Below are 25,290 nucleotides of genomic sequence, written 5' to 3' on the forward strand. Positions count from 1 at the left end.
CTGTAAATTTTACCTTAAAGAACAATAATCTACAACAATCTGGTTACAATTTTCTGTATAGGTCTGCCCTGCGACTGTTGATAACACCCACTGGAAATTGGAAATTAGTGAGTTCAGACGCATTCGTATTTACAAATGAGTCTGAATTCACTCAGGATCTGTTGACTCCAGTTCTACATATATTTTCCATTTCACTATACACTGATTGTCTAGGTCATAAGAAATACTCTATAATGTTGATTTAGGTATTTACCTCAACCTTATAACAAATTAAATTGCTTTTTTTTTATTCAAATATACTAAATGTAAAAAGAAACAGCTTTTGTTAAGTCATACACTATTGTGAACGGATGAATTCAGTATGAATAAATATGACTTCCCCTCTCATGCATGTTAGCAATCATGTTTTTCCCCCCTCTTTTCTGAAATTAGGTGTCATGTCTCATTTTGGAATGATGCTCTTCAAATACTTCATCACCGGCCTTCTCAGTTTCACTGCAGACGATGGCTGACCTCATTGAGTGACCTCAGAAATCACAGATCAAAGTTGTTGGGTTTCTGGCTGGTCAGGTTAATCAGAGGACCACCCCGAAGAACCAATCAGGTAACAATTTACTTGACTTAAAGGAATTAGGCTGCTTTTGAAGAGAAGCTAGGTACATTTCCTCCAGTGATGTACTGAAGTACATGTTTGAGAGTCATTTCTCTGAGCATGTCAGTGAGTCTTGTTTAGTACTTTGATCTCAATAAAATCAGTCATTAGTCATGATTAATTCATTTATTTCAGGCTTTGAAGGACATGGGTATGCATGCAAAAAATATAGTGAGAGAGTCAACTTTAAGGGTGAGAAAATGATTACAGGGTTACACAAAGTAATCAAGTCTTGAGCAGTGAAATCTCACATCAAAACTTTAAATATTGTCCTAGCTTTTTTTTCCACATTTGACTTACTTCACACAACAATATTTCAATACAAATTTAGAGCTGGAAATTAACATTTAATCACAAATATTCCAGGGTGTATGAATAGATATTGTGTATACAGTTTGTCCAAAAATATATGTGTGTCGGTGCTGCTAAGAAGGTAGCGTTCGTACTCTTAAAAAACCTCAAAGCTTCACTTTGCCAAACAAACCACCTCTCATAACACACGCACAAACAACCCTAACCCTATAAAATACATTATATTCGTGAAGAAGGATACACATGTGGTTTCCCTTATTTCCTAAGGCCCTTACTGAAAAAAGTTTGGAACAATTGAATTGAGATATTATATCCCAATGTATTTAGAACATAAATAAGCTTCAAGACTACTTTAGAGATACAAAATATGGTTAAAGGGTTTTGATTCAGAGAGGCACACAATTTCTCCCAGAAATGTACAGGGAATTTTCTTCCTTGACTAATTATAACACTCCCACTCAACCCATTTACAAATTACTATCTGTTACTACTATTACTATCTCAGTTGGTAAATTTAATTCAAAGGACAATTTTTGCTTATATCCCTCGACAAATTTCAAAAATGCTGTCATTTTACAGGGATGGCTAATGGGGGAGGCATGTAGCCTGTCCAGTGCAAGTGTGTGTTTGTCTGTGTGTGTGTGTGTGTGTGTGTGTGTGTGTGTCTGTCGGCAAGACGGAGAGAGTATACCTACAATACCTCTAATGGTTTCTTTTAGGACCATATGTCCTTTTCGTCAGCACAGCAGCAGTATGGCCTCTACTGTTACAGTCAGGTTCAGTGTGAAAGACAAACATGTTGTATAATAGGAGGTGGGAGGTGGAGATTATTATGTTTGTGTGTGTGTGTGTGTGTGTGTGTGTGTGTGTGTGTGTGTGTGTGTGCGTGCGTGTTGGTTTGTGGAGCTAGGGTGAGTTGCAGTGTTTTTAAAGAAGCAGATCTCTCCATATTGCCTTACCATCAATAAATCTAGGAGCTTGCCATATTGCTGACATAAATCTGCCTGCAACCCCAGCTCACCTCATCTAAAACCTCACTACCACCTCAAGTTCTTCTTACTTTGACAATAATAAGCCGTATTTACATAGCACAACTGCACAAAAAACAGGGTTTTAGAAAGTGCTTTGACAGACAAAGCAGACTCGGTGGCAGTCTCAAAATGCATCCACACTAATAAAAAAAACAAAAAGAAAAGGACAACATTGCATAAAAGCAAATAAATATGAATATTAAAATGAAATTGAATGGAGGCAAATGGAAGATCTTCCACAGCACTGTTAACGACACAGTGCTTTGTGTGTACAGTGTGTGTATGCTTGACGTTTACTGTGTGAAGCTGTCTAGGTGGTGTTTCCATGCTCAGGACAAGTCTTGTAAAAGGTGAAGAGTTACATCCATCCCATCCATCCATTATCTACCGCTCTATCCAATTAAGGAACCATAAATATTATGTTTAAACAGTATGAAAATAGAAGAAATATGTTATTCTTTTAACTTCAAAAAAACTGACAACTGTTACAGCAAGAAGCAAAAATGTAAAAAAAAAAAACATCAATATACACTATATATGAAAAAATATATCTTGTTTACAAAAAGAAGGATGTGGGAGATTTTAATGGACTCAGCAAAAGAAAGCTTTTCTGAAGCACTTTCACACACTTTCGGTGAATTAGAGAGATTCTGTAGCTTGCCCTGAAAGCCTATACTGTGCACCTCAGCAGATTCTAAAGCCCTTTTTCTTATGTGATCATTTTAGGTAATTGAATAAATTCCCAGAGCTCTGTGTGGAATTAGAAGAAGCTAGACTTTGGTCAGAAGCGAGCTTTTAGGAAACCAGGGAGCACACATCAGAGGCTCAGCAGTCGATGGTAATGTAATGGACATTCATATTTACCTGCCTCTCACCTTTCCTGTTGGTATATACCAGCAATCTAAACTGCATTTATCAAAGCACCAATCTGGTTTGTTTTCATAAATATACTGTATCTCTTTTCCCGCCTCATCTCTCTCGCCTCCTCGTCCCTGCTTCAAAAGATGAAACATTTGGTGTTTCAGTGTGTGTGTGTGTGTGTGTGTGTGTGTGTGTGTGTGTGTGTTTTGTGTGTGTGTGTGTGTGCGTGTGTGTTAAGGGGGGTTGCAGAGAGCTGTTCACACTTCCATAAGTAGCACTTCTGGTTGGAAAAAAAGGAGTCTGAGTTTTCGTCAAATGTGCAGCACAGACAGACAAGCAGAAAAGTTGTTGAAAGCCAGCAGAAAACCCTCCCTCTTGACCCTGTGGTCAAAAATGGAGGGAGAGGTGGCATCTGGCTTGTCGCCCGGAGAGAAGGGGGAGCAAATTCACCCACCAGCCTGCAACTGCTGCCAGCTGCAGGCCATGGGTATATGTTAAATGGAGAGGGAAAGATGAAGGGAAACAGGTAGAGCCAAGAGGGAGAGAGGGGCAGACTGATAAAAAAAAGAGCATCAGTGAGAAGGAGACAGGGAGCAAGAGACAGAATCACATCAAGCACCAGGGAGATGATACGAAGAAGAACGCAGGGCATATCATGAACAAGGTCAGAAAGACATTGCTTGGCAGAACAGGAAATGATACAAGATATATCCTCTCTTTCTCTGCACTCTGTTAGGCATGTGCTGGGAAGTTGACACTGGAGAAGTATGAATTTCACTCGTTTATGTTGTTCAGAAAACAAGGAACCATGGCTGTCTGTCTGGAGCAGGGGCTGGTCCCTTGACCCTTGAATGACCCCTCTAGGGCAGACAGTTGTATTGGCCAGACAGATTCAATTCATTAAACAGTAAGCAACTCTATTCTCAGCTTTTACTACTCTCAGATCTTCCCGGATCTGGTCGTGATATGTATATGGAAACAGATATCAAAGATGATTCAACCTTTTCTATGACAACTGAATGCCTTCTGTTACATCCTGTTTTCCTCACAGCAATTTTAGTTCAATTGCATTTATAATAAGTTACAAGAAGATGTTTCACACATTTAAAAACAGAATGTTTTTCAGAATTGTTGCGATATATTGATCCACTGATCATGATGCAGGACATTCTTTAACAGTGAAACACAAACAAGGAACATGTGCATACTACTTGTGTATCTTTACACACACACACACACACACACACACAACAGTAGCTAATACAATACACTCAGCTATAGCGTGGTAGGGTAAAGTGAGACTTTCCTGTAATCAAAAGAAATAGCGTTCAACAATAAAGGCCGTTTTGAAATGGTCTGTGGCCTGAATGATGGACCTTCTGATGGAATGAGGAAGGGAAAACGCTGTGTGTAACAGAAATAGGAGAATAAAGCAGAGTAGAGCAGCAGAGAAGTGGCTAGCTGTACAATATTAACGCCATTGTGTTTTGCTGAGTTCAGATGTGTTTCCTATTCTTTCTGTGACTTGTTGCAGTGTGTTTGTGAGTCTCTTGGGCGTCATCCATCAGTTGAATGGATAGGGGATATGCAACAGCAGCGCTAATGCGATTGGAGGGCAAGGTGTATTCCCTTTCCAAAATCCACAGAAAACGCCAGTCTGGAATCAATCTGGTATCGTACAACTATAAAACACACAAAAATACACACATTTTAATCTTTAAACCTGGTGAGACTGGCCTGTGCTATTTTTCATCCCTGTAAGTTTATGTGTTGTAATGCTGTATCGGGTCTGGGATATGGTTCTCTGCTACATCTCTGGCTTCACCTGCTGCTGAAGCTCTTTACCAGAGAACTGGGACTTAACTGCTGCCATAAATAGTCAAAGGAGAGTGTGCAGTGATCTACAAGGCAGCGCTGGGCAAAGATATATCTGACAGGAAAAGAGCAAATCTCCTCTCCATGCTACCTGCTGTAAAAAGTGCTTACACCTTAAGAAGCTGATTAAAAAAAAGAAAGAAGATAAAGCAAATGAGGTGTTAACAGCACATTTAATTTGATTTATATTAATATATGATATTTATATGTAATTAATAAAACCGCACATACAGCATTTGATATTACAATATTATTTTCTTTCTTTTGAGGCCGTTTGACGTATAAATAAAGTAGATCTATTTTAATATTTAAAATAATGCAAATAGGTTTTTTTAATTAAAAAATATGTAAATAAACATGTCTTATATTTTTTTTCAATTGCTAAAAAGCATTGGTCCATACTGAAGCCACTTTTTGAAAAAGTCTTCATAAAGTCTGCATTACTAACCTGCATCCTTGCTATACAATTAATCTAACCTCCAAAACTCACTGGAATCAACAAAAAACACATTGTACATGTCTCAAAATTACCTAGTTCTACCAGAACACTGGCAACAATTCTCACTTAGAAAGCAAACACTGTCAGTAATAACACTCTGACTTAAAAAACACCATCAACAGCAAGCATCACTTAAATTATGAACTTTTATCTTTGATGTTTTAATGGTTTTTCACATAAATCAGTACTACATTAAAGAAAAAGAAAAACACATTTTAACTTCATCGGCTCTACAAAGAATGATTCAGAAATTGCTTCAATATCCTTTACTTTTTCTAAATGCTTGCATATCGTAATTTACTTGTGCAAATAAAAGGTTTGCTGGAGGTTCCTCCCTGTTACTGTAAAAGGGAGTTTTTTATCTTCATCGTTGCCAAGTGCTGCTCATTTTAGGGAATTGTTGGCTTTCTCCGTAATATTGTGAGGTCTCAACCTAACTATGTAAAGTGCCTTTAGATATAGTATGTTGTGATTAGCCGCTAAACAAATACAATTTAAAGGTGACATATTATGCAAAAATCACCTTTTCAGTGTTTGTGCACATACATGTGTGTATCTGTGGAGCCTACCAGCCCACAAACTGTGAAAAAAGACCACCCAGTCATTTTTGTGAGCTGGCTAAACCTTACAGCCTGGCTCTGAACAACTGGTTCAGATTTCTCACCCACTGTGATGTCACAGTTGGACTCTTTTGGGGTAACCCCGCCTGCAATCTGAGAATGTCCACTTCTATGGTGAAGGGGCATGACATTTCCTACACATTTTGCAATTGGTTGACCAATCATATCATGGTCAGACTGGGCCAGCTGGCCAATCAGCGCAGGCTTGGGTTTATCGAGAGGAGATGCAAAAACAAATCCAGGCATTTTAGACAGAGGGTGAAAAGAGGAGCTGCAGGAATGGGCAGTATGAGAACACTGATGCCTTTTCTCAACATTAGATCATGTAGACCTTTTCAAGTGGTAACCCAAATTAAAAGTACAAACCTATATAATTATGTCACCTTTAATTGAATTGCATTTGGCCACAAGTCTTGGTCTTCCTCTCCTATGTCCTCCACGCATCCTTCCTCTCCCTCCCACCAACCTTTCTTCCATGATCTATTTCCAAACAAAATCCCTCTAAAGTCGCCCCTTTTGGCTGTTTGGTAATCAGACTAAAAACCCTAGGCTTTCAGCTGAAATAGCAATTAGCTGTGTTCAGAATGATTATTATTTAATTTTTTATTTGAAATATTCTACTAAGATTTTGTATATATCTTAAAATGGTTTCTATAGAAATGCGTGCAATTTGTTTTCAACAGTTTAACAGCATTAGCATTTGAAAAATGTGCTGCATGTTTTACAGTTGGTTGAGTATGAATGAGAAAAGACTTCCTTTATTTTGGTAAATGTAGTCATTGAATGCATTTTGTGTGAAAGCAATTGAAAATGATTCACAGTTTTGTCCACAGAGACTATTTCACTGACAGTTTGAAGAGTTTTGACAATGTGACTTTATTTCAGACCAATTGAAACAAATAAGTTTGACATGAATTCGAGCAAGTCAGCAGATTTATATATAGATTTACAATTTATACAAATGCCTCTTCATGAAATATGCTGACATGTTGTCTAAAGTTATATTCTGTTTCTTCATGTGACATGTGACACATGGATTACATTTTTTTTTAATGTTTATGTCAGTATTTAGTTGTTCTCAGGGAAAGTCAAATTTCTTATGAAATTGGTGTAATAGGAAGTGCAATGGGTGTCATTAAAACTAATGGAAATTTTTATGGATTTTATGGAAATCTGCCCATTAAAGAGGATTTACGTTCCATTTTATATGTGCAGAAATTCAAAAATTACCCAGTTCAGGTTGAACTGACTCAGGTTGAGATTCCAATAAATGAACAGACAGCATATTGTTCATCTGTGGCTCTTTGCCACCTCACCTCACCTTTGTCTGCATAATTAGAGGTTAATTGTGTAGCACAAGTATGCAACTCCTACAAATGGTCCACATTTCTTTTTCCATCCTAACACTTTGTGCATAGGGTTCTTAGGATATCTGGAATTTATCAACCAGTTCGGAGCAAAGCTCTCGCTAACTCACTGTGTCAGCAGGTACAAAAGCTGTATGTGTCTAGAGTGCATGGTCCCCCCCCCCCCCCCCCCCCCCCCCCACACACACACACACACACACGCACCAGAAAAAAAACCACACACACACAGAAGAATTCGGTATACCCTCCATCTTTTTTAATCAAGAATATGATCCCTCGTCCCATCTGGGTTCCTGACTTGGTGGGCTGCAGTGTCCACACAACAACAATTTTCATGAAAAACCTAAGACACACACAACACACACACACACACACACAAACACAGGAAATCTGTGGGGTTGTTTAAGATGAGACCACCAGCTGTATGCTGGGAGTTTGGCCCTGGCCATGACCAGATGGTACCAGTCTCTTAATTGACAGGAGTAACCATTGTAGCAGCTACTTTGACACAAATGCAAACAAACAACACAGATTTACAGGATCTACTTTGGATTCCAAAAGCAATTGTTCTCAAAAATAGAACAAAAGCAGTGCAGTTGCCAAGTAGTGGGGGAGAATGGAGAATAAGCTACGATAAGGTATATTTTCTTGTAAAATATTACAAATCATCATAATTACTTTGGCCATGTCTTTGTTCTCCTGCGCGTGTCTTTGCGCACATACATGTTTCTATGCATTTGTAATGTGTGTGTATGAGGACAGAGGTCAATAAGATAACATTTGGTGGACCACGCAAGCTCAATTTGCTAGATACAAAGTTCTATCTAACCCTGTGTGTGTGTGTGTGTGTGTGTGTGTGTGTGTGTGTGTGCGTGCGCGTTTGTGTGTGTGTGTGTGTGTGTGTGTGTGTGTCTGTCTGTGTGTTGGAGATTTACTGTTTACCTGAACAACTGAGGTGCAAAAGTGTTTGATTACTGATAATTTTTTAGGACAATAACCACGTGAGGAAGTTCAAAACATATGAGCTGTAAGATTCTACCACAAACACAGACTTGTAAGCACAAATCAGAACTAGAAACAAAAAACACATTCTTTTAACACTAATTCAGTCTTCTAAAGAGTTTTGTTATACCTCAATATATCCCATCTCTTGGAAATTAACATAAAGCCAGTGAAGACAGCAATGAAACAAAATTGGAGAGACAAACACCCTTCTTCATCTTTGTGTTCTTAAAGTTGTCACTAAATTGGGCCTATATGACAGGAATAAACAAGTGCCAGACACAAAGTGTTGCTTTTATAGTGGGCATAATAAGTTCTACGAACAGCTTAATGCATCATTGCCATTGGGAGAGGGGAGCCTAAATCATTAGCTCTAACCAGCTACAGCAACTTATAGGGTGGTTCACATACAGAAACGGAGGGGAAAACAGACAGAGACGGGTACAGATGGAAAAGAAAAGAATATTGAAAATAGTTCATTTAGTTGTTGTGTCCATGGCTATATCATAGAGTGGAAAAAAATCTATTTGGGGGGGGGAAATGACTTTAAATTGAATGAAAGTTTAAATTTCTAGAGCTTAAAGATTGACTGAAAACATTGTTACCGTGTTCATTCCACTGTGCATAGACACAGGGGTGTGCATACATATAAAATGAACAGTATAGATGTGTGTGCACGTGGCTCACAACCAGAGGAATTTTAATTGTCTGTGAGCAAGGGGGATTCAATTTTTTTTCCCAGTACATCTATCTTTCACTCCTTTACTCTCCTTTGCTTCTTTTTTATGATCCCTTCTTCCACAAAACAATAAAATTGTCTGGCCTCCATGTTATGTAGAGCTTTTGAAGTGGCTGTAGGAGCCAGTAAATTTAGTGGGTACCTTTGGGAGTCGGTTCAGTGGTGCAGCGCCTGTACCTATATTTCATGTGTGCATGTGCCAGTGTCGGTGTAAGTGTGTGTTTGCATGTGCATGCGTGGTTGTGCCTCTCTTTATGTGTGTTACACAAATGTGTCTAGATTTTTGTAAATATAAGTGTGGCTTTCTATTTCACACTGGTTTGTGACCGTCTACATCAAGTTTCCGAGGATGCTGTATATCTCGCTGGACAAACTGCATTAGAGATAGATACATGTATATGGTTTGTGAAATGTAAATTGTAAAACTGGTGCTAATTGGTCTTTGTCAGAGGTCAGTCAGCACATTGTGATCCGTGGCAGGCAGTGAATAGAAAATAAATGCATACATCTAGAGTGCCAGCTGCAACTTTTGGTTCACATACTCTCAATTTGTATTACAAGAATAGAACAATTGCAATTTTTAACAAAACACATGAGGTAGCATGAAACTCATATACAGCATTTTTGTTGCCACTACGTTTTTTAAGATCACCTTGGTGCGTTGGGTCCCTGACAGGTGACTTGATCCATTCCTTAAATGTTTGTCACCCAACAAGTTAAATCAATCCATTAGTCAAGCTACAGCGATGGATGTTGTGGTTGACTGACCTTTTGACCTTTGGTTGTCTTTTAACAGTTCTTCCACCAGCCACCTGCCACTCAGTTTTCTCTTCTCACCAGATCTACATGATTTACCTACCGCACTGCCCATCCCAACACCTCATCCTCCTTGACTTTAACCCTGTGTCCTTCATCTGTCGTTTCCCCATCTGTAACACCCTCCTTATATTAACACCATTGAATGCTGCAAGATCTATGCTATACCAATATGGTTGTGTACATGTTGAAAATGCTTTATTCTTCTCTTTTCCACTCCCTCCACCCATCTGTCACATCCCAGTTTACTAATTAGGATTTTACAAACCCTTTAAAATGCTCAATAACGAATAGATAATTTTAAATTGCCAGCACAATAGGCAGAACTATAAAAAAAAGGAAGGAAATACGTTGACAAGATGTAAGAGAAAATGTATTGATTTTTTTTATATCTCTACCTGCTCCTGTCTGTCTTTTTCTTCTCAATCTCTCTTCCTAGACACCTGTCTAGTGTTTCAGCAGGGTCCCTGAAAAATAAATGTGGAGCTCCAATCTCTTAATCCACTTGGCTCCATGCAGTCACGTCACATGACACCACCATGGCCATCCTGATGCCCAGAGAACACTGGAAGGAGGGATTGTGTGTGTGTGTGTGTGTGTGTGTGTGTGTGTGTGTGTGTGTGTGTGTGTGTGTGTGTATGTGTGTGTGTGTGTATGTGTGTGTCTTTGAGGCAGAGAGAGCCAAAGAGAGGAAGAGAGAACAGGAAAACAACAAAGTATGCATGGACTAGCATAAACAGGGGAATGTGTGTGTGTGTGTGTGTGTGTGTGTGTGTGTGTGTGTGTGTGTTTGCGTGTGTGTCTGTGTGTGTGCGCGTGCGTGTGTGTTTTGGGATGATACCCTATCCACAGCAATCAGTCTGACCTCCACTCTGGAGTGAACCGCTCTCAATGATTAATGGATCTGCCTCCGTGCTCAGTCGCCAAGGAAACCCGAAACCTGATAGCCTTCAGGAATTTTCTAGCTCGACCTCAAAGTTAGTGTGTGTGTGTGTGTGTGTGTGCGCGCGCGCGTGCTTGCGTTGCTATGCTATGGTTGGGAGACAGTCAGGCAAAATTTAAACGAAGTTGGTTGTGGTAAAGGTGGGAGCAGAGGAGGGAGGGAGGTCCAATTCAATCATTAAAACAAGGTGATTTGAATTCAACATTTCCAGTCAACTCTTTCCTTAGATTTATTTTTTGTAATGTAATGTAATTTATATTTTGCCTTCTACCATTCTGTCATATCAGTCAAATACGTTTTATGTCTAGAGACCTGCAATCTAAATTAGTTCTAGTATTGTTTCAGGCCATTAATAGCATTAGTATCCCAGATTTTCTTTTGGAGCATGTACAATCACACATCATCATCACGGGATTTTTGGTTTAAATCATCAGCACCAATATTACTAGTTGTAATCTGTGTTGGAATAATACAACCAAACTCCTGACAAATTTTAATTAATTAGTAATTGAAGATGAAGATGGTGTTAAACTGAAGAGCTGCTGCCCATCTAGTGGACCTTATGCTTGACAGACCAACTTAACACAACAATGTTATTTTCAAAGGCCCACTTAACACGTTATTGATCTGTAGACCGTGGGGGCTCATTGGACCTTTTTTGGACTGTTCAGACTAAACAAAACAGGAGCCTTCATATTGGAGTATACAGGAAACCCACTTACATAGACCAATACCTGCTATTCGACTCACACCATCCACTGGAACACAAACTTGGAGTTATCAGAACTCTGCAACACAGAGCTGATAATGTACTCACCAGTGCCCAAGGCCAAGAGAAGGAGCACCCCAAAAAACAGGCGCAACAACATAATGATCCCTTCAAATGGAAATTGTAACTTCGGTGTAACATGCAGGAACACTTGCAACATGCTATGGCATACGTCACGCATCAAATACAGGAGCCGGAGCGAGCAGCTAGCTGGAGAACCCTGAAACAGACTCTGATTGAAGCTGTCAGCCCTTAACGGCATGCGGTAGAGACACATCACCACAATGTCAAACAACTCATCGACAAAGATCGCCTGCTGTGTCTGCTCTCGTTGCATATGTCTGGCCACGTCAGGCAAACAAAATTGTACTCAGAATAAATCACCAAGACTAAATCCAATGGCCACCTAGCTTTTACATTCTGCACCTGCGTGAGAGGAAATAACTCTCCATACCAGCATGGGGCGGTAGTTTGTGAACGTAATTCAGAAATGGAAACCGGATTTTTTTTGTACAGAGGTGGCCTCTCTTGGATCATGTTGATTAGTTGATCCTCAGCATCTTCGTTCCAAATAGCCATGTTGATCTAGACTGATATATAGATGAAGATGAACTGGCTGCAAGTGAACGTCTTTAAATAGTGTACCCTCTTGACCTCCTCGTTTGTTTTCAATCGTACTTTCATTCTCTTCTCATGCTCGTAATCGCTAAATCTGAACAGCCAATCTTTCATCAACTGACTCAGACACCTACTCAACATGTTGAATCAGTAGAAAAACAGCTTATCGATGACTATAGACGACCAACAATTTTGACAGTGTGCCTGCTCACACACTCCTCACTCACTCCAATCTTTTCTCTCCCGTCCCGCCACACAACATCATTCTCTACACTATTTCAGCGAAACTAAAACATTGTCAGTCATCTGTCATTCTTTTTGTTGTAGTTTTAATATCCATCGTCACAACAAATAAAAATATGCTTAATATGATGATGAACATGATTCTTTGGCTTCTGAGGTTGCTGCTTAATTTTCCAAATGCTTGTGTGTACCACTTTGCATGGGGAGGATCAAACCACAGTGAATTATGCCTCAAACCTGGAGTAGAATCCTGAACAAAAGTAACTCTTACACTCTTGTTTCTTTAAGTGCCATTGCTGGCAATCATCATGATGATCGTAGAGTGGATGCAGAATTTAGCATTTTCAAGAGCAATGTACACCTTTTTTAGTAAAGTAAGTAAGTAAGTAAAATGCAAGGCAGTTTTCAGATATACTCACAGTGAAGAAAAGACCAGTATGCCCAAAAAGAAGCTTTCATGACTGCATTTTGACAGAGATTATGTTATATAGGAAAGTTTAGTGGCGAGCAAGCTGACATAAGAAACTGAAACGTCATCCATGAGGAGTAATTTTTGAAGGAGGGTCTATTTGCTGCAGCAGACAAACTAAAATTGTTTAAAAGTGTCTGTTTGAACAACAGTTCAGTTTTTATAATTGAATTAAACAACAGACCATAAATTTCAAGCAACTGACCATGTTTGTGCATGGGATCGCCGCTGAGTATAATACAAGTGAGGAATTGCTGTCCTTGCAAGCCATGTATGGCACTGCTAAAGGTGAGGATGTGATTGAGAAGTTGTTTTGGCTAAAACCAGTAGTGAGTAGCATCATCATCATCTGATATAACACATTTTGACATCAGACACCATGCAGAAGAGAATCTAGTGTTTTCAAAATTGAAATTGCCTTTGACTGAAAAAAGGTTCCCCACTCCTGCATTATACAATTGCTCATGGTTAGTATGGAATGCATGAAGCAGAGTCTGCTGCTGTCTGACTGGCTCAGCTCTGGATATAGTGAGACTATTAAAATTCACAGTACTGTGTTACCTGCTGGGTGTCACTGTCTGTCACACCTCAGACAGTGCAGCTGGGTCATCTGCAGGGTCATCTGCTGGGAGCTACCCGCCACAGATGTTTCACCCCTTTAATCTCAGAACATTGTAAGGTGGTGGGGCATCAGTAGGGACGTCTCCCTACAGCTCTCTGCAGCTGACCCTAAGATCCCACTTTTGATATTTTTTTCTGAGCCAGACTCAGTCATCAAGTCATTGTCATCAAGTTCTTTGTGCAGAACATCAGCAGTCTCACCAATAAGGCTCAGCAAAGGATGTACTCCTGCAGCAGCTGAAGGAAAATTCAACCTGCCTATGGCAGGTTGAATTTTCAGACACTGCCACCATAAAGTCCATCCACACCTCCTCCATCACCATCTGGTACGCTGCTGCCACTGCAAAGGACAAAAGCAGACTGCAGGGTATCATCCGCTGTGTCGGGGAGGTGATTGGCTGCAACCTGCAGTCCCTCCAGGACCTGCACACCTCCAGGACTCTGAAGTGTGCGGGAAAAATCATAGCCAACCCCTCCCACCCCGGACATAAACTTTTCCAAATCCCCCCCCCCTTCGGCAAGAGGTTAAGGTTTTTATATTATTCCATTGTATTTTACTCTATGTTCTTTTTTATATTGCCGCATACTTTTGTGTTTATATGTTGACTGCTACGTGCAGCTTAATGACACCAAAACAAATTCCTGGTATGTAACCTGTTACTACCAAGGCAATAAAACCGATTCTGATTTGGAATGTGGAAGAAGTTAGAAGCCAAAGTGATCAGCTGGTGGGGAACAGATCCATATGCATTTGCTGGATCTAGCCTAACTACATGGAGGTCTGATTTCATGCGTTTGGCTGGATTTGCTTTGAGATCATAGTGAAGTGCTTGGCAGAACCCCGGCACCCCTTCTTTCTGGCAGCTTGTGTCGATATTGTTGTTGGCAAGGAGGTAGCTGGTGATGCTTTTTGCCTCTACTGCAAAGAAAATCTTCCCTTCCATGTTGAAAAGGGCATTTTCTCTAAACTAGGAGATGTTGTTGAAATCTATTACTTTTAGGATGGACATGTTGACAGCTCTATTCCATGCCACTAGGATAGATTGGTGTATGAGGCAAAGCTGTCTTGTTGTTTTTCTTGTAGTTCTTTATAGTATTTCCCTGACATTTATAGTTATCATGTGTCATCATGATTAAAGAAATACAAATTGTAATGGAGGAAACATGTAAGTTACCGTCGCTTTAAGAGAGTGCACTGTTACATATTCCAGGCAGTCATAGACTGTACATAAACATGGACGTAGCGTCTGTGACATCACCCATTGGTTTCTGCAGGCCGGTTTTGAAACCCAATGTGGGAGGTTAGCCGTCGCCATCTTGGCAGGGCCTAACTCCTCCTTTACCCGGCTAATCCAAATATAGACAAAGAAGTGGGCCGAATGCAGACCGGTCGCTGAAACACGCCCATCCACATCCAGTGCGATCTGGCTAGTGCCGCGGCCCTGAGGCTGCACCGGGTCGGTATTGACTGTGGTAACATGAGCTCTGGTACCAGTCTTCCCAGCCAACGCTATATGTGGTAAGTAACACTGTAACTGTAAAACAACATTTGTAATAAATAGTTGTTACTGAAATTATAATAGTCTTAAAAATTCCATTTTTTAAATTTGAATTAGTGGTAGTTTGCACCACTATATTTAGATTCTAATAAATTAAATCAAATAAACGTTAACTAAACAGGGGTTACATGTGATGGTTAGTGTTCTTGGCATACAGTAAATGTTTTATTAACACTGGCGTGTTTTACTCTTAGTTATTATTGTCGTTAATTTTTTTTATTTTGGGACATACACATACACAAACAAGAAAATAGAAAAACTATAATTCCCCACACCACTGTCGTAAACAGTGCACAGATCAACTGCTATAGACATTACTGTACGATATTATTACTTTGAATATGACTGTAAGAACGGCACTTTTATATTTGTTACAAGATGTTTATTACTTCCAGCACATTGGTTGTTGTTGAGTTCACCTGTGATGCTTCCACTAGCTGCACAAAACAAAACAAACCAGTACCAGTCGTGGTTGCTTGTCCTTCCAGTTATATAGTCTGTCTAAAAATAAAGTATTAGAGACTGTCATCTATATTCTGAGATGTAGCTCTTTAGTTCCATTTTATCCTACAGATGTGACATAACAGTGTTGCCAACATAAAAATGTGGGCTTCACATTTTTCATTATCTGAAGCATTTATCACTCATTTATTAATTTTAATCCTACAGTCACAATGTGGATGTGGTGATGAGTTTGTCCGTCGAGGTGTCCAGAGAGCTGCAGACCTTGGCGTGCTGTGTTTGGCTTGTGGACTGGGGTGGAAAAGCCTTCTTCCACTCTGTTTCCACACCGTGAGGAAGAGCAGCAGCTGACGTCCTCATCATCCACTGTGGTGACGACAATCTAAGGGGGGGTCAGTAGCATCAGGCTGGTCAACATGAGGAGAACCTGCAGCAGACTTACCTCCAGCACCTTGGGAAGGTGACCAGTAACTGCCACAGTTGGTAGTGTCACTGCTATTGAATTTGGCCTTCAGGACACACTTCGTTAAGCCTAAACATGTCCCTGACTTTCATGGACAATGTTGAGTTGAAATTTTTATGTTCGTCATGGTTGATAAAAAAAATACCAACTATAGCCTCTGGTCTTCCCCTCCCCTACAGTCCCACACTGTATCCCCTTCTCCTCCCACCACACGGACTCTGCAGCTCTGGGCTTATTCTGAGCTCAGCTGTTGCCGCTTGCACAGGCCCAGTCTGTATATTAAATGTGTTCTTTGATTTTAATATTGTCCACCTTTTGTGTTTTGTACCTTCACTAAAATAAATCTGAGAGTTAATCTATAACTTCTGGTTAATTGTTATCAAAGCTTACGGGCACTGTAGAATCATGTTTTGTTCTCATGTTTCACTTGGGAAAAACGTGACCATTAAGTTATTCACGAACCGTATTTGGAGTACCTTGGGTCAGTGCTGAAGTGATGAGTCCGAGTTCAGTTCTACCTCATGTTGAGCTGGTCCAGTCTGTCTGGATCATCTGAAGGAAAACTACACAGACAAACCATGTCACATGCAATCACAAGCCGGTTTCTGCATCGTAATTATCTATCATGTCGGTTTTAGTAAAAAATATTAATCAAACTTCTTGTGTTCTTCTGTTTCATTTAAGTTACCGTGAAAAATAAGTATATTATTCAATACTTAAATTATACTTTTAACATAAAAAGTGTGTTTAAACAGGTACATTTCTACTCGTGTTGAAGTATAGTTACGGTGCATGTTTTAGTGTATCTCCAAAATACTTAATTAGTAAAAGAGTTATAAATACAATAAATGTGTATTCAAAGTAAATTTTTGCAAAGCATATTGATAAGATAATTTAACTCAATTTGTAATTTAGTACATTTGTTAAAAGTGCACTTTATTCAAAATATACTTTGAATTATATGAATATATACTTTTCAACAGTATGTTAATGTCATGTTTTTTTAAGTTGAACTTAAATAATAGTTTTCAAAAATCAATTTTTAATTATTGTATTTAATGTACTTTAACAGTATATTTACTGCAAGTTCACTCCAACAAACACTTGATCTAAGATACACTTTATTATACTTCTCAAACCTATACTTTTCAAAATGGATTTTTTTATGTGTTCAAGTGTATTTTTTAAAAGTGTGGTAATGACTGTATTTCATCTAAGTTGCACTTAAGTACTACTTCATAAATATACATTTTTCTTTAGTGCATGTTTGTGCTTTTATAGTATATGTCTTAAAAAAGTTTTTTCCATTTAACTTAGCTGAGTATATTCTTTTCAAAGTGTATTAATGTCTGTATTAATGCAAAGCTTCACTTAAGAAATACTCTTCTATAATACACTTATTTCAACTTGATCGGGATGGCGGTTCAATCCCAGCTTCTGTCGGCTCTTCCGACAGTGTATGAATGTGGCAGAAAAAGGTAAATAGCAGCACTGTATGAATGTGTGTGAATGGGTGAATGTGCTATTAGTGGTCAATATGACTAGAAAAGTGCTATCTAAATACAGACCATTTACCATTTATTTTCAGCACCTGAAAGCATACTTAAATGCGAAAGTGAATTTATTTTGTTTTCAGAATATACTGGAAATACACTATAAACTCAGTATACCATTTTTACACTTGCAAAATCATACTTCTGCTTTAAGTATATTTTAACACAAGTGTGTTATTTTGGTAAGTGAAAGTACACAAAAATACAGGAAACATATGCTTTTAATGTATTTAAGCATGCCTTAAGTACAGCTCACAGTATATTAAATACAACTTAAGTTGTTTCATTCTAACACAACTTCAAGTATAGTAATTTTAAACATAAAAAAGTAAACTTAAGCATATGAAATATACTTTTACAAAATCTATTTAAGTATATATTTTTTTCACTTGGGAGCCGCAATAAAAAACTACATCACAAGCAAGAACACACTGGATCATCTACGTTAACTGTATCTTCTGAAACAATGCTCATATGTGACATTAACACGCGTTACAAACACCTTAATGCACCTTGTCAGTAAGCATTAATGTTACGTTAACACTGCATTGCTCGTATGGCAAATTTAACGTGGTGGACCATATTTTCAAACCACCGTGTTGTGTTGATTCCGATAGCATCGTCAGCAGAGCTGGCAGTCTTGCTCGAGGATAATCCCAGTCTAGCTGGCTAATAAGCGATTTAGCGAGCTAAGCTAACAAGCCAGGTACAGAGCGCAGACACCGACACCCGGTATTTACTGCAAACAGAACAATACTATCCTTTTACTTACAGAAAAAACAGGAGCGCAAGCTTCTTGGACTTCTCTGTTGGGACAACTGACCGCAGAGCAGGCGTATTATTCATCCGGTTAGTGCTTGAAATGTTCTCCGCAAGGCTCCGACACCACGGTCGAGAAGTCATGTTCAATGACCGGGGATTTGTTCAGGTGACACCTAGCGCTGCCAGCCGCTAACCACCACCGAGCGTCTAACAAAGAGCGGCGTCACCTGTCACTCAAGTATCCACGCCCCTAATTATGCAGAATTTCAAGCCTTAATATAATATAAATGGGTGAGTTATAAAAAAAATTCACCCCTCCCCAACAGTTGTCACGAAGGCGGGGATTAGCCATTGGGACCAGGCTGTTAACATGTTTAATTCTGCTGTAAAGTTGGGCATTTTAACATGGGGCTCTATGGGGATTTTCGCGTTTTTGGAGCCAGCCTCAAGCGGGCATTTAGTGAACGGCAGTTTATAGCACTTCCACATAGGCATCATTTCTCAGCCTCAGAGTTGGCCACTTGGTGGAGGCTCGACTAGCTGTGGAGTCACGCTAAAACCGTGCATCCACAGATAGTCGTCCGTGTTTGTTATTCTATTTTCCTGCATCATCCTGTGGAATTTTTGTGACCCTTTTGAATTAAAATTATGTGTGTTTTTAAACATAAAAACGGGCCTAAAGTGGATTATAGCATCAGATACATCCGGGGTTACCAGCTAACCGCCACTAATGTCAATAACAATTGGGTTTCCAGGCAACTCTCATCAGTTTCGACAAAAGCTTGTACACCCTGGGAAAGATCTTATCAACCCTGTTGGGTACACCATTAGGTCAATGTGCTGATGCAGTTCTTGCTTTCACCACCACCTGCTCAATCTCAGCCATCTTGTTGCAGTGACAAAGTTATTTTTTGAAGTGGTTCTCCAGCTTCTGTACGGTGGTCTCAAGTTTCCCAAACTCCTTCTCCAGCAGATCTCGGGCCAACTCAAACTCTCCAAAGAAGCTTTCTCCTTCCAACCCCTTAGTTTCTGGATCCATTCTGCTCTCCTCAGGTTTTCAAGCACACGTTCCAGAGAAGCCATCTTTCTTTCACCAACTTGTGAGTGTGTGTGTGTGTGTGTGTATGTGGTTAAGTTAGAGAGAGAAAATGACAGAAAGCTAGAAAATTGACTTAACATACACTGCGTGCATCTTTGTACCACTGTATGGAATTTTTTTCCTTGCACTCCCTTCGTATCTGTGGTTTTCCTAGGTTTTGTAACTGTTCTGCTGTGGATAAAACTATTTTTTCAGTTTTCGTCTTCCATTCTACAAAGACTAAATACACAAGGGAAGATTGAACACAGTTGAGACCAGGAAAAGGCAAAATGAAACAAAAAAAGGCTCTGAAGCACTGGGCAAGGGCTTTGCTGGGGGACTCTGGAGGACGGCCTGAAGGCAGGACGGGTAGAGAGCAAAGGAGCTAAGATGGGCGTAGCATTTCAAGGGGACAGCCAGGTGGCGGGGCAGACAGGTGTAGCAATTCGGGGGGGAAGGCCAGGCAGACAGATGTAGAAGATCTTGGGACGGCCAGGTGGCCGAGCAGACAGGCTGTGGTGCTCAGGGGGATGGCCCAGAGGAGCAGGGTCGGCCAGACCAGTTGAAACCATGGTGAAAAGGCTACTTGCACCACCTGTGCCTCCATGCACAACAACAATTTTCTGCTTTTTTGAAGTTTTTCAACTCCAAAATCAGTACAATCCATGAGCTACTGGCCTCTGCTAACATGATGCAGACTGATTTACCATCAGCAAGTGCCATGAAACTGTCTCCACCCTGTGTTTTATGTGACTTCAGTCTCCCAAAAAATCACATTTTCAAGCTCATCACTAAGTCCAGTTCCTCCACATTCCACCTGGATCCAATTCCCACAACCCTAGTTAAAGAATGCCTGCACTCTATCATCACACTGATAACCTCCATCATCAACTCCTCCCCGTTTACTGTAAATGTCCCCCTTCACTGAAAGTTGCCATAATCAGACCAACCCTGAAAAATTCTGGTTTAGACTCCTGTGACAAAAACAACCACCAACCATTCATATTCATATATGATTCATATCCAAATGCCTTGAGAGTGTTGTTGAATCTCAACTCCAGACCTATCTTGATAACAACAACCTCTTTGAACAATACCAATCTGGCCTTTGACCTACATATTGCTTGCTTAAATTGAAAATTAGGCCGTATTGTTTATATTGCGTTTACATTTAAATATTGTCCAGTGAAGAGCGGGTTAAGTCTTTGAAAATGAAGTCAAATGAGTTTTCATTTAAATTTTCATATTGTTATCGAATTGCATCATTTTAATATAGTCACAGAATGCCCATACAAGGATGTGAAAACGAAAATGAAAATTGGATTATTGCATTTTCACTTAAATATTTACTCAAAAGACATACATTTGTGGAAAATTATAATGCTATGCTATTGTGGAATTACATTTTAATTTTCACATTTACATTATCATTTGAATTAAGTCCCCTATAGGCTTCCAAAAGGCACATCTTGATGGCTATTCATTTGTGGGATTATGTTGGCATCTCTCAAAGATTAGAATTTTCTTATAAAAATCAACAAGCTATTTAAAGACAGAAACGTTTTTTTTATGACTGTTTTTGTGTACTGATCAGGCAGTAGTGGTTTCCATGTTCAAGTGTACACGTTTGTAAATTTTTGTGTGAGTGTGTGTTGGTACTGTCACTGTCTGGGTCTATGTGTGTATGTGATGAGTGACAGACGCAGCGGGGGTATCCATGACTGTGCGTCAAGCATGTAAACCCAGCCTGATCTGGTCTGCAATGGCCCCTCAGGTCCCTCAGGCACACACGCACGCACACACACTGTTCCTGGCTAAGCTTCTTGCATATTCACAATCCTGGAGACTCTGTTGACAAGCAAAACTTTACTGATTCACCAATAGGATGATGCTGTTCTTACATGTGGTAATGTTTTGTAATGAGGCAATCTTTCGACATAGTAACACTGCATTCTTTTTCAGAAATATATGTTCTCACACAACTTAATTGCTAAAGCTGCAATATGGATTTCATCAAAATGCTGGGTAATAATTTAAACAGGTCAGCACTCTTTTGAACACACAGATTGAATGGGAAAAGTTACTAAAAGCTGTCAGCCTTGACTTTTAGAATTAACATTTATTTTCTGAATATTGAATGATGAACTAATAATTTAGAAAAAGAAGTACTTTACTTTAGATCATATCAAGCCAGTGTGTCTGTTGAACCTGTGTTACTTGACTAATATAATAAATTGAATGCTGACATGGTAAAGGAATTTAACATTATCTTAAAATCAAATATATTAAAATATTTTGTCATTAAATGACAATGTTAATGTGCTAATAATTACTTTTCATAACTAAATATGACAGCTGATACCTTAAGTACTTTCATATAGATATATCAATAACTTTAATCTGTAAACTGACCTAAAGCTGTAAGAATATACCTGGGATTACAGTGGAAACAGAGACATTAACTTCAAAGCACTAGTACACCTCTTATACAATGTCTTTCATCCAGGTGTATTGTGCAGGTAGTTTTTAAACAGTTTGACAAACTTTTTTGTGTTTGAGAGATTAGCTCAAAGGATACATCAAACATCATCAATAAGCTTTTAGAGTAAGAGAAATTTAATTAATAACATGAAGAGCAGCCTGTGGTGTTGAATCTTAATGGGGTGAGTCATCTTCTGTATATGATTGAAATGTATAGTGGCTTTACAGGTAGTTACTTCAGGGATTAGCGATGTCAATAAACAAGACTGTCCTCAGCTCGTTTTTAGAGCAGCATATTACAACGTATGTGGTCGTCTTAAAGACCGCAGACAGTCAGCAGTGGAACTGGTAAGTCCATCAAGTTTGTGTATTTAAATGGTGTAATAAGTGTTGTTACCACCGTGTGCACAGAGGACACATACAGTCGGAGTGCACAATAAACTGCTTTTATTCTGGAGCAAACAATTGAACTCAAAATCAACAAAAAGGACTTTATCCCATCCAGCGTGCCCTGCGCTGCCAGGCTGCTGCCGTGCATGGTCCGGTTTTCTAAGAAAATGGTCAAACTATATCTTGCTCCCTCCTCAGTCATGTCCTCGGTCGGGCTGCTACAGCATTAAAAAGGGGAGAGCATGATTAGCCAACTCATTGCATCTGTGCCAATCAGACCACCTGGCACTGCTCCCACTGAGCCGGCGCCACACCGACACTTTCACCTACAGCTGAGTGCCCAAACCACGTCCCCCCCCAAATGGATTTCTTTAATCGTGCTGATTCTCTGCCATTTCACCCTAACCATCACCCTTACCTTTACAAGCTCATTAACCATGCATTGGTAATAGGGCTGAACAATTTGGGGAAAATATCGAATTGCGATTTTTCCATCAGATATTGCAATTTGATTGGCGATTATAATTAGCGCACACACACTGACAGAGAGAGTGAGATGTGTTGAAGAGGATCAGTGGAGAGAGCTCTCTCTCTGTTAGCAGTCTGTCTCTTTAACGAGGGAATAGTCGTGGTGTTCGTCACCTCACCGTGCCACGTAAGACATTGTCATACGGAGTAACAGTCTCAAACAACTCTTGTGTGTTTCTGTGTCCGTCACTACTGTCACTGACTTGTTGGCCGTACACTCGTCATGTAGCTGCTGTGGCGCTGTGTCAAGCGCTGATACAGGTTGGTGGTGTTGTCCCGTGAAGTAGCAATGGTAACACGACATGTTCTGCACAACACCTGACGCTGCGCAGCATCGTCCTTTTAAAACCGACGTGCTGTTGCTCTTTGAGCCTAATGTATTCGCTGTATCAGTGTCCGACTGTTCTGTTGAGCTTGAGGCCATTGCGCAGCAGGTTAGTGCAGCGTGACTGATGCTTATTCTTGGAACCGAGTGCTCCATTCGCTCGCGTATCACCTGACCCGTGTAATCGTGTCCCTTGCGGTTAGAAATCGCGTTTTATCATATTGCGATATTATCGCAAATGCAATTAATCGTTCAGCCCTAATTGGTAACGCCCATGATGCTCTGAGCCAAAAAAAATATTTGTGGCGTACCGCCTGTCACCGGTAGAGGCGCTACTTTAGGAAACAGTCAATATGGTCATTTTACCACATACGACATCGTTTGTTGTATGAGTTAGAGGACTTGTTGGAGTAAACAGCGAAAATTAACCTCATAGGCTTAACATATCTATTCACATGTCTGCATATGCAGTGTATGTGTTTGTTCATAAGAACCTATAAATAAGCCTCAGACAAAGTTCATGTAGACATACTGTACAGTATTTCCAACCACTGAGGCAAAAGTAGCAGGAAAGTTAAATCATAGTGGAAAATCTGACCCATGCTCTCATCTGACAAAGGTTCATCTGTGTCACTACTCAGGAATAAGTTGTGTAATAATTGAATAAAGTTTTATAAGCATTATCCAAATAACTATTCAAAAGTCAAAGATGAGTCACACGATTGCACCTGCTAAGTTTGGAAATTCCTATTTTCCTTAATTACCTCAAACATAAACATTAGTTTACAACTGTTTGAGAAAATACAATTCTGAAGAAGAAAGAACTACAGTGAGCAAGTCTGTGTGTGTGTGTGTGTGTGTGTGTGTGTGATTAGAACTCTAACGCAGGCGGCAAGTAAGTAGACCTATAGCCCTAATCAGATTACATGATTAATGAGGGAGGGAAATGGGCTTATGTTGTGTAAGAAAATGTGTTTCAACCCAAAGCAGCGGGTATCAGCAACCTTAATGCATCAGCCATCGACTGGACACCTGAGAGCCACAGTCTGCTGCGCTGTTAGCTCTGTCCCAGCGGAGAGACGCTACATCGATTCTCCCAAAACTCACTTACTTTCTTCCTGTTTCTCTTTTTATCTCCTTGTCTTTATTTAGTTTCTCATTTTTACCCCCCATTTCATGCTTTCTGTGCATTTCTTTCACACCTCCGTTGTTTAATTTAATTATCCCTTCCCTGCCTCTCTTTTCACTCTGCTCAGTTCTGGATCCCTAATCTATCTTGCTCTTCTTTCCTTGCCTCTTTTCACCACTACACTAACAGGCTCCCTGGGTTTGCACACACTGCACAATAGGATAAGTGTTTTCTGAGTCTGTTTTTTTTTCAACCTCTATGTGATTTAGGTTCATTTCTGGCATTGGAGCAATGGCCAACACTCAGTCCTTGCAACCCAAACACTGAACAGTCATTTAATCTCTGTGACTTGCTGCACCACAGGCTAGTCTGATATATTAACCCATGCTGCCTCATCCAATAAAGACTGTGTCTACTCAGTAAGTGTGTGAAACATACTGGTGGAAACAAAAACACAGGGTTTCTATGACAAGGCAAAGGTTTATTCATTATTCATGTCCCCAAGTTTCCATAAAAAAATATTAGACGATATTTAGATATTAGATGTTTTTGTGTCAAAACAGTATTAACTTTGGTAAGAGGTAGATGGACTGTATTTATATAGCACTTTTCTAGTCTTATCGACCACTGGGCACTTATACAGTACAAGTCACATTCACCCATTCACTCACATTTACCGCTCATTTTCTGTCACATTCATACACATTCATACAAATAACACAATGACAGTTACAGCTCTTGGTCCTGCTTCATGAAGGTAGATGATGTGCTATTGCTGGGAGCCAATTAGAGCCCCTGTGGTTCTTTGAAGCTCATTGTAACTTGAAAATCTCTGTGTTATGTGCACAGTATAGTTGTATCACATACACAGGGGCTGATGAGTGATTAGACTGGATTCTAAGACTAACTCAGCCAGGGATCTACTCATTTAACCCTAAAACAATTCACCTTTCTCTCTTATCAACAGCAGTGATTGTGGTGCACTAAATTGCAGTGTTTTGATCCCTGGCTCAGCTATGTTTAAGTGGCTGCTGAGTTTAGTGACGTAGTAACAAAAAGCATAGGGTCTACAGTAACAAGTGTCCTTTTGGCAGCATCAGGTGTATTGACTCACAGTGAAAAT

The 25,290-nt window shown here is 39.7% G+C and overlaps 1 long non-coding RNA gene across 1 annotated transcript in view; it reads left to right on the forward strand.

Moving 5' to 3' along the window:
* Window positions 1-25,290, forward strand: part of LOC118284292 — a 50,594-nt gene that overhangs the window by 15,169 nt on the left and 10,135 nt on the right. Inside the window, exon 2 of the long non-coding RNA XR_004784798.1 lies at window positions 433-604. This is a non-coding gene — a long non-coding RNA (uncharacterized LOC118284292). The remainder of the gene's footprint in view (window positions 1-432; window positions 605-25,290) is intronic.

This window comes from Scophthalmus maximus, chromosome 10, assembly GCF_022379125.1.
Source record: "Scophthalmus maximus strain ysfricsl-2021 chromosome 10, ASM2237912v1, whole genome shotgun sequence".
Lineage (NCBI taxonomy): Eukaryota > Metazoa > Chordata > Actinopteri > Pleuronectiformes > Scophthalmidae > Scophthalmus > Scophthalmus maximus.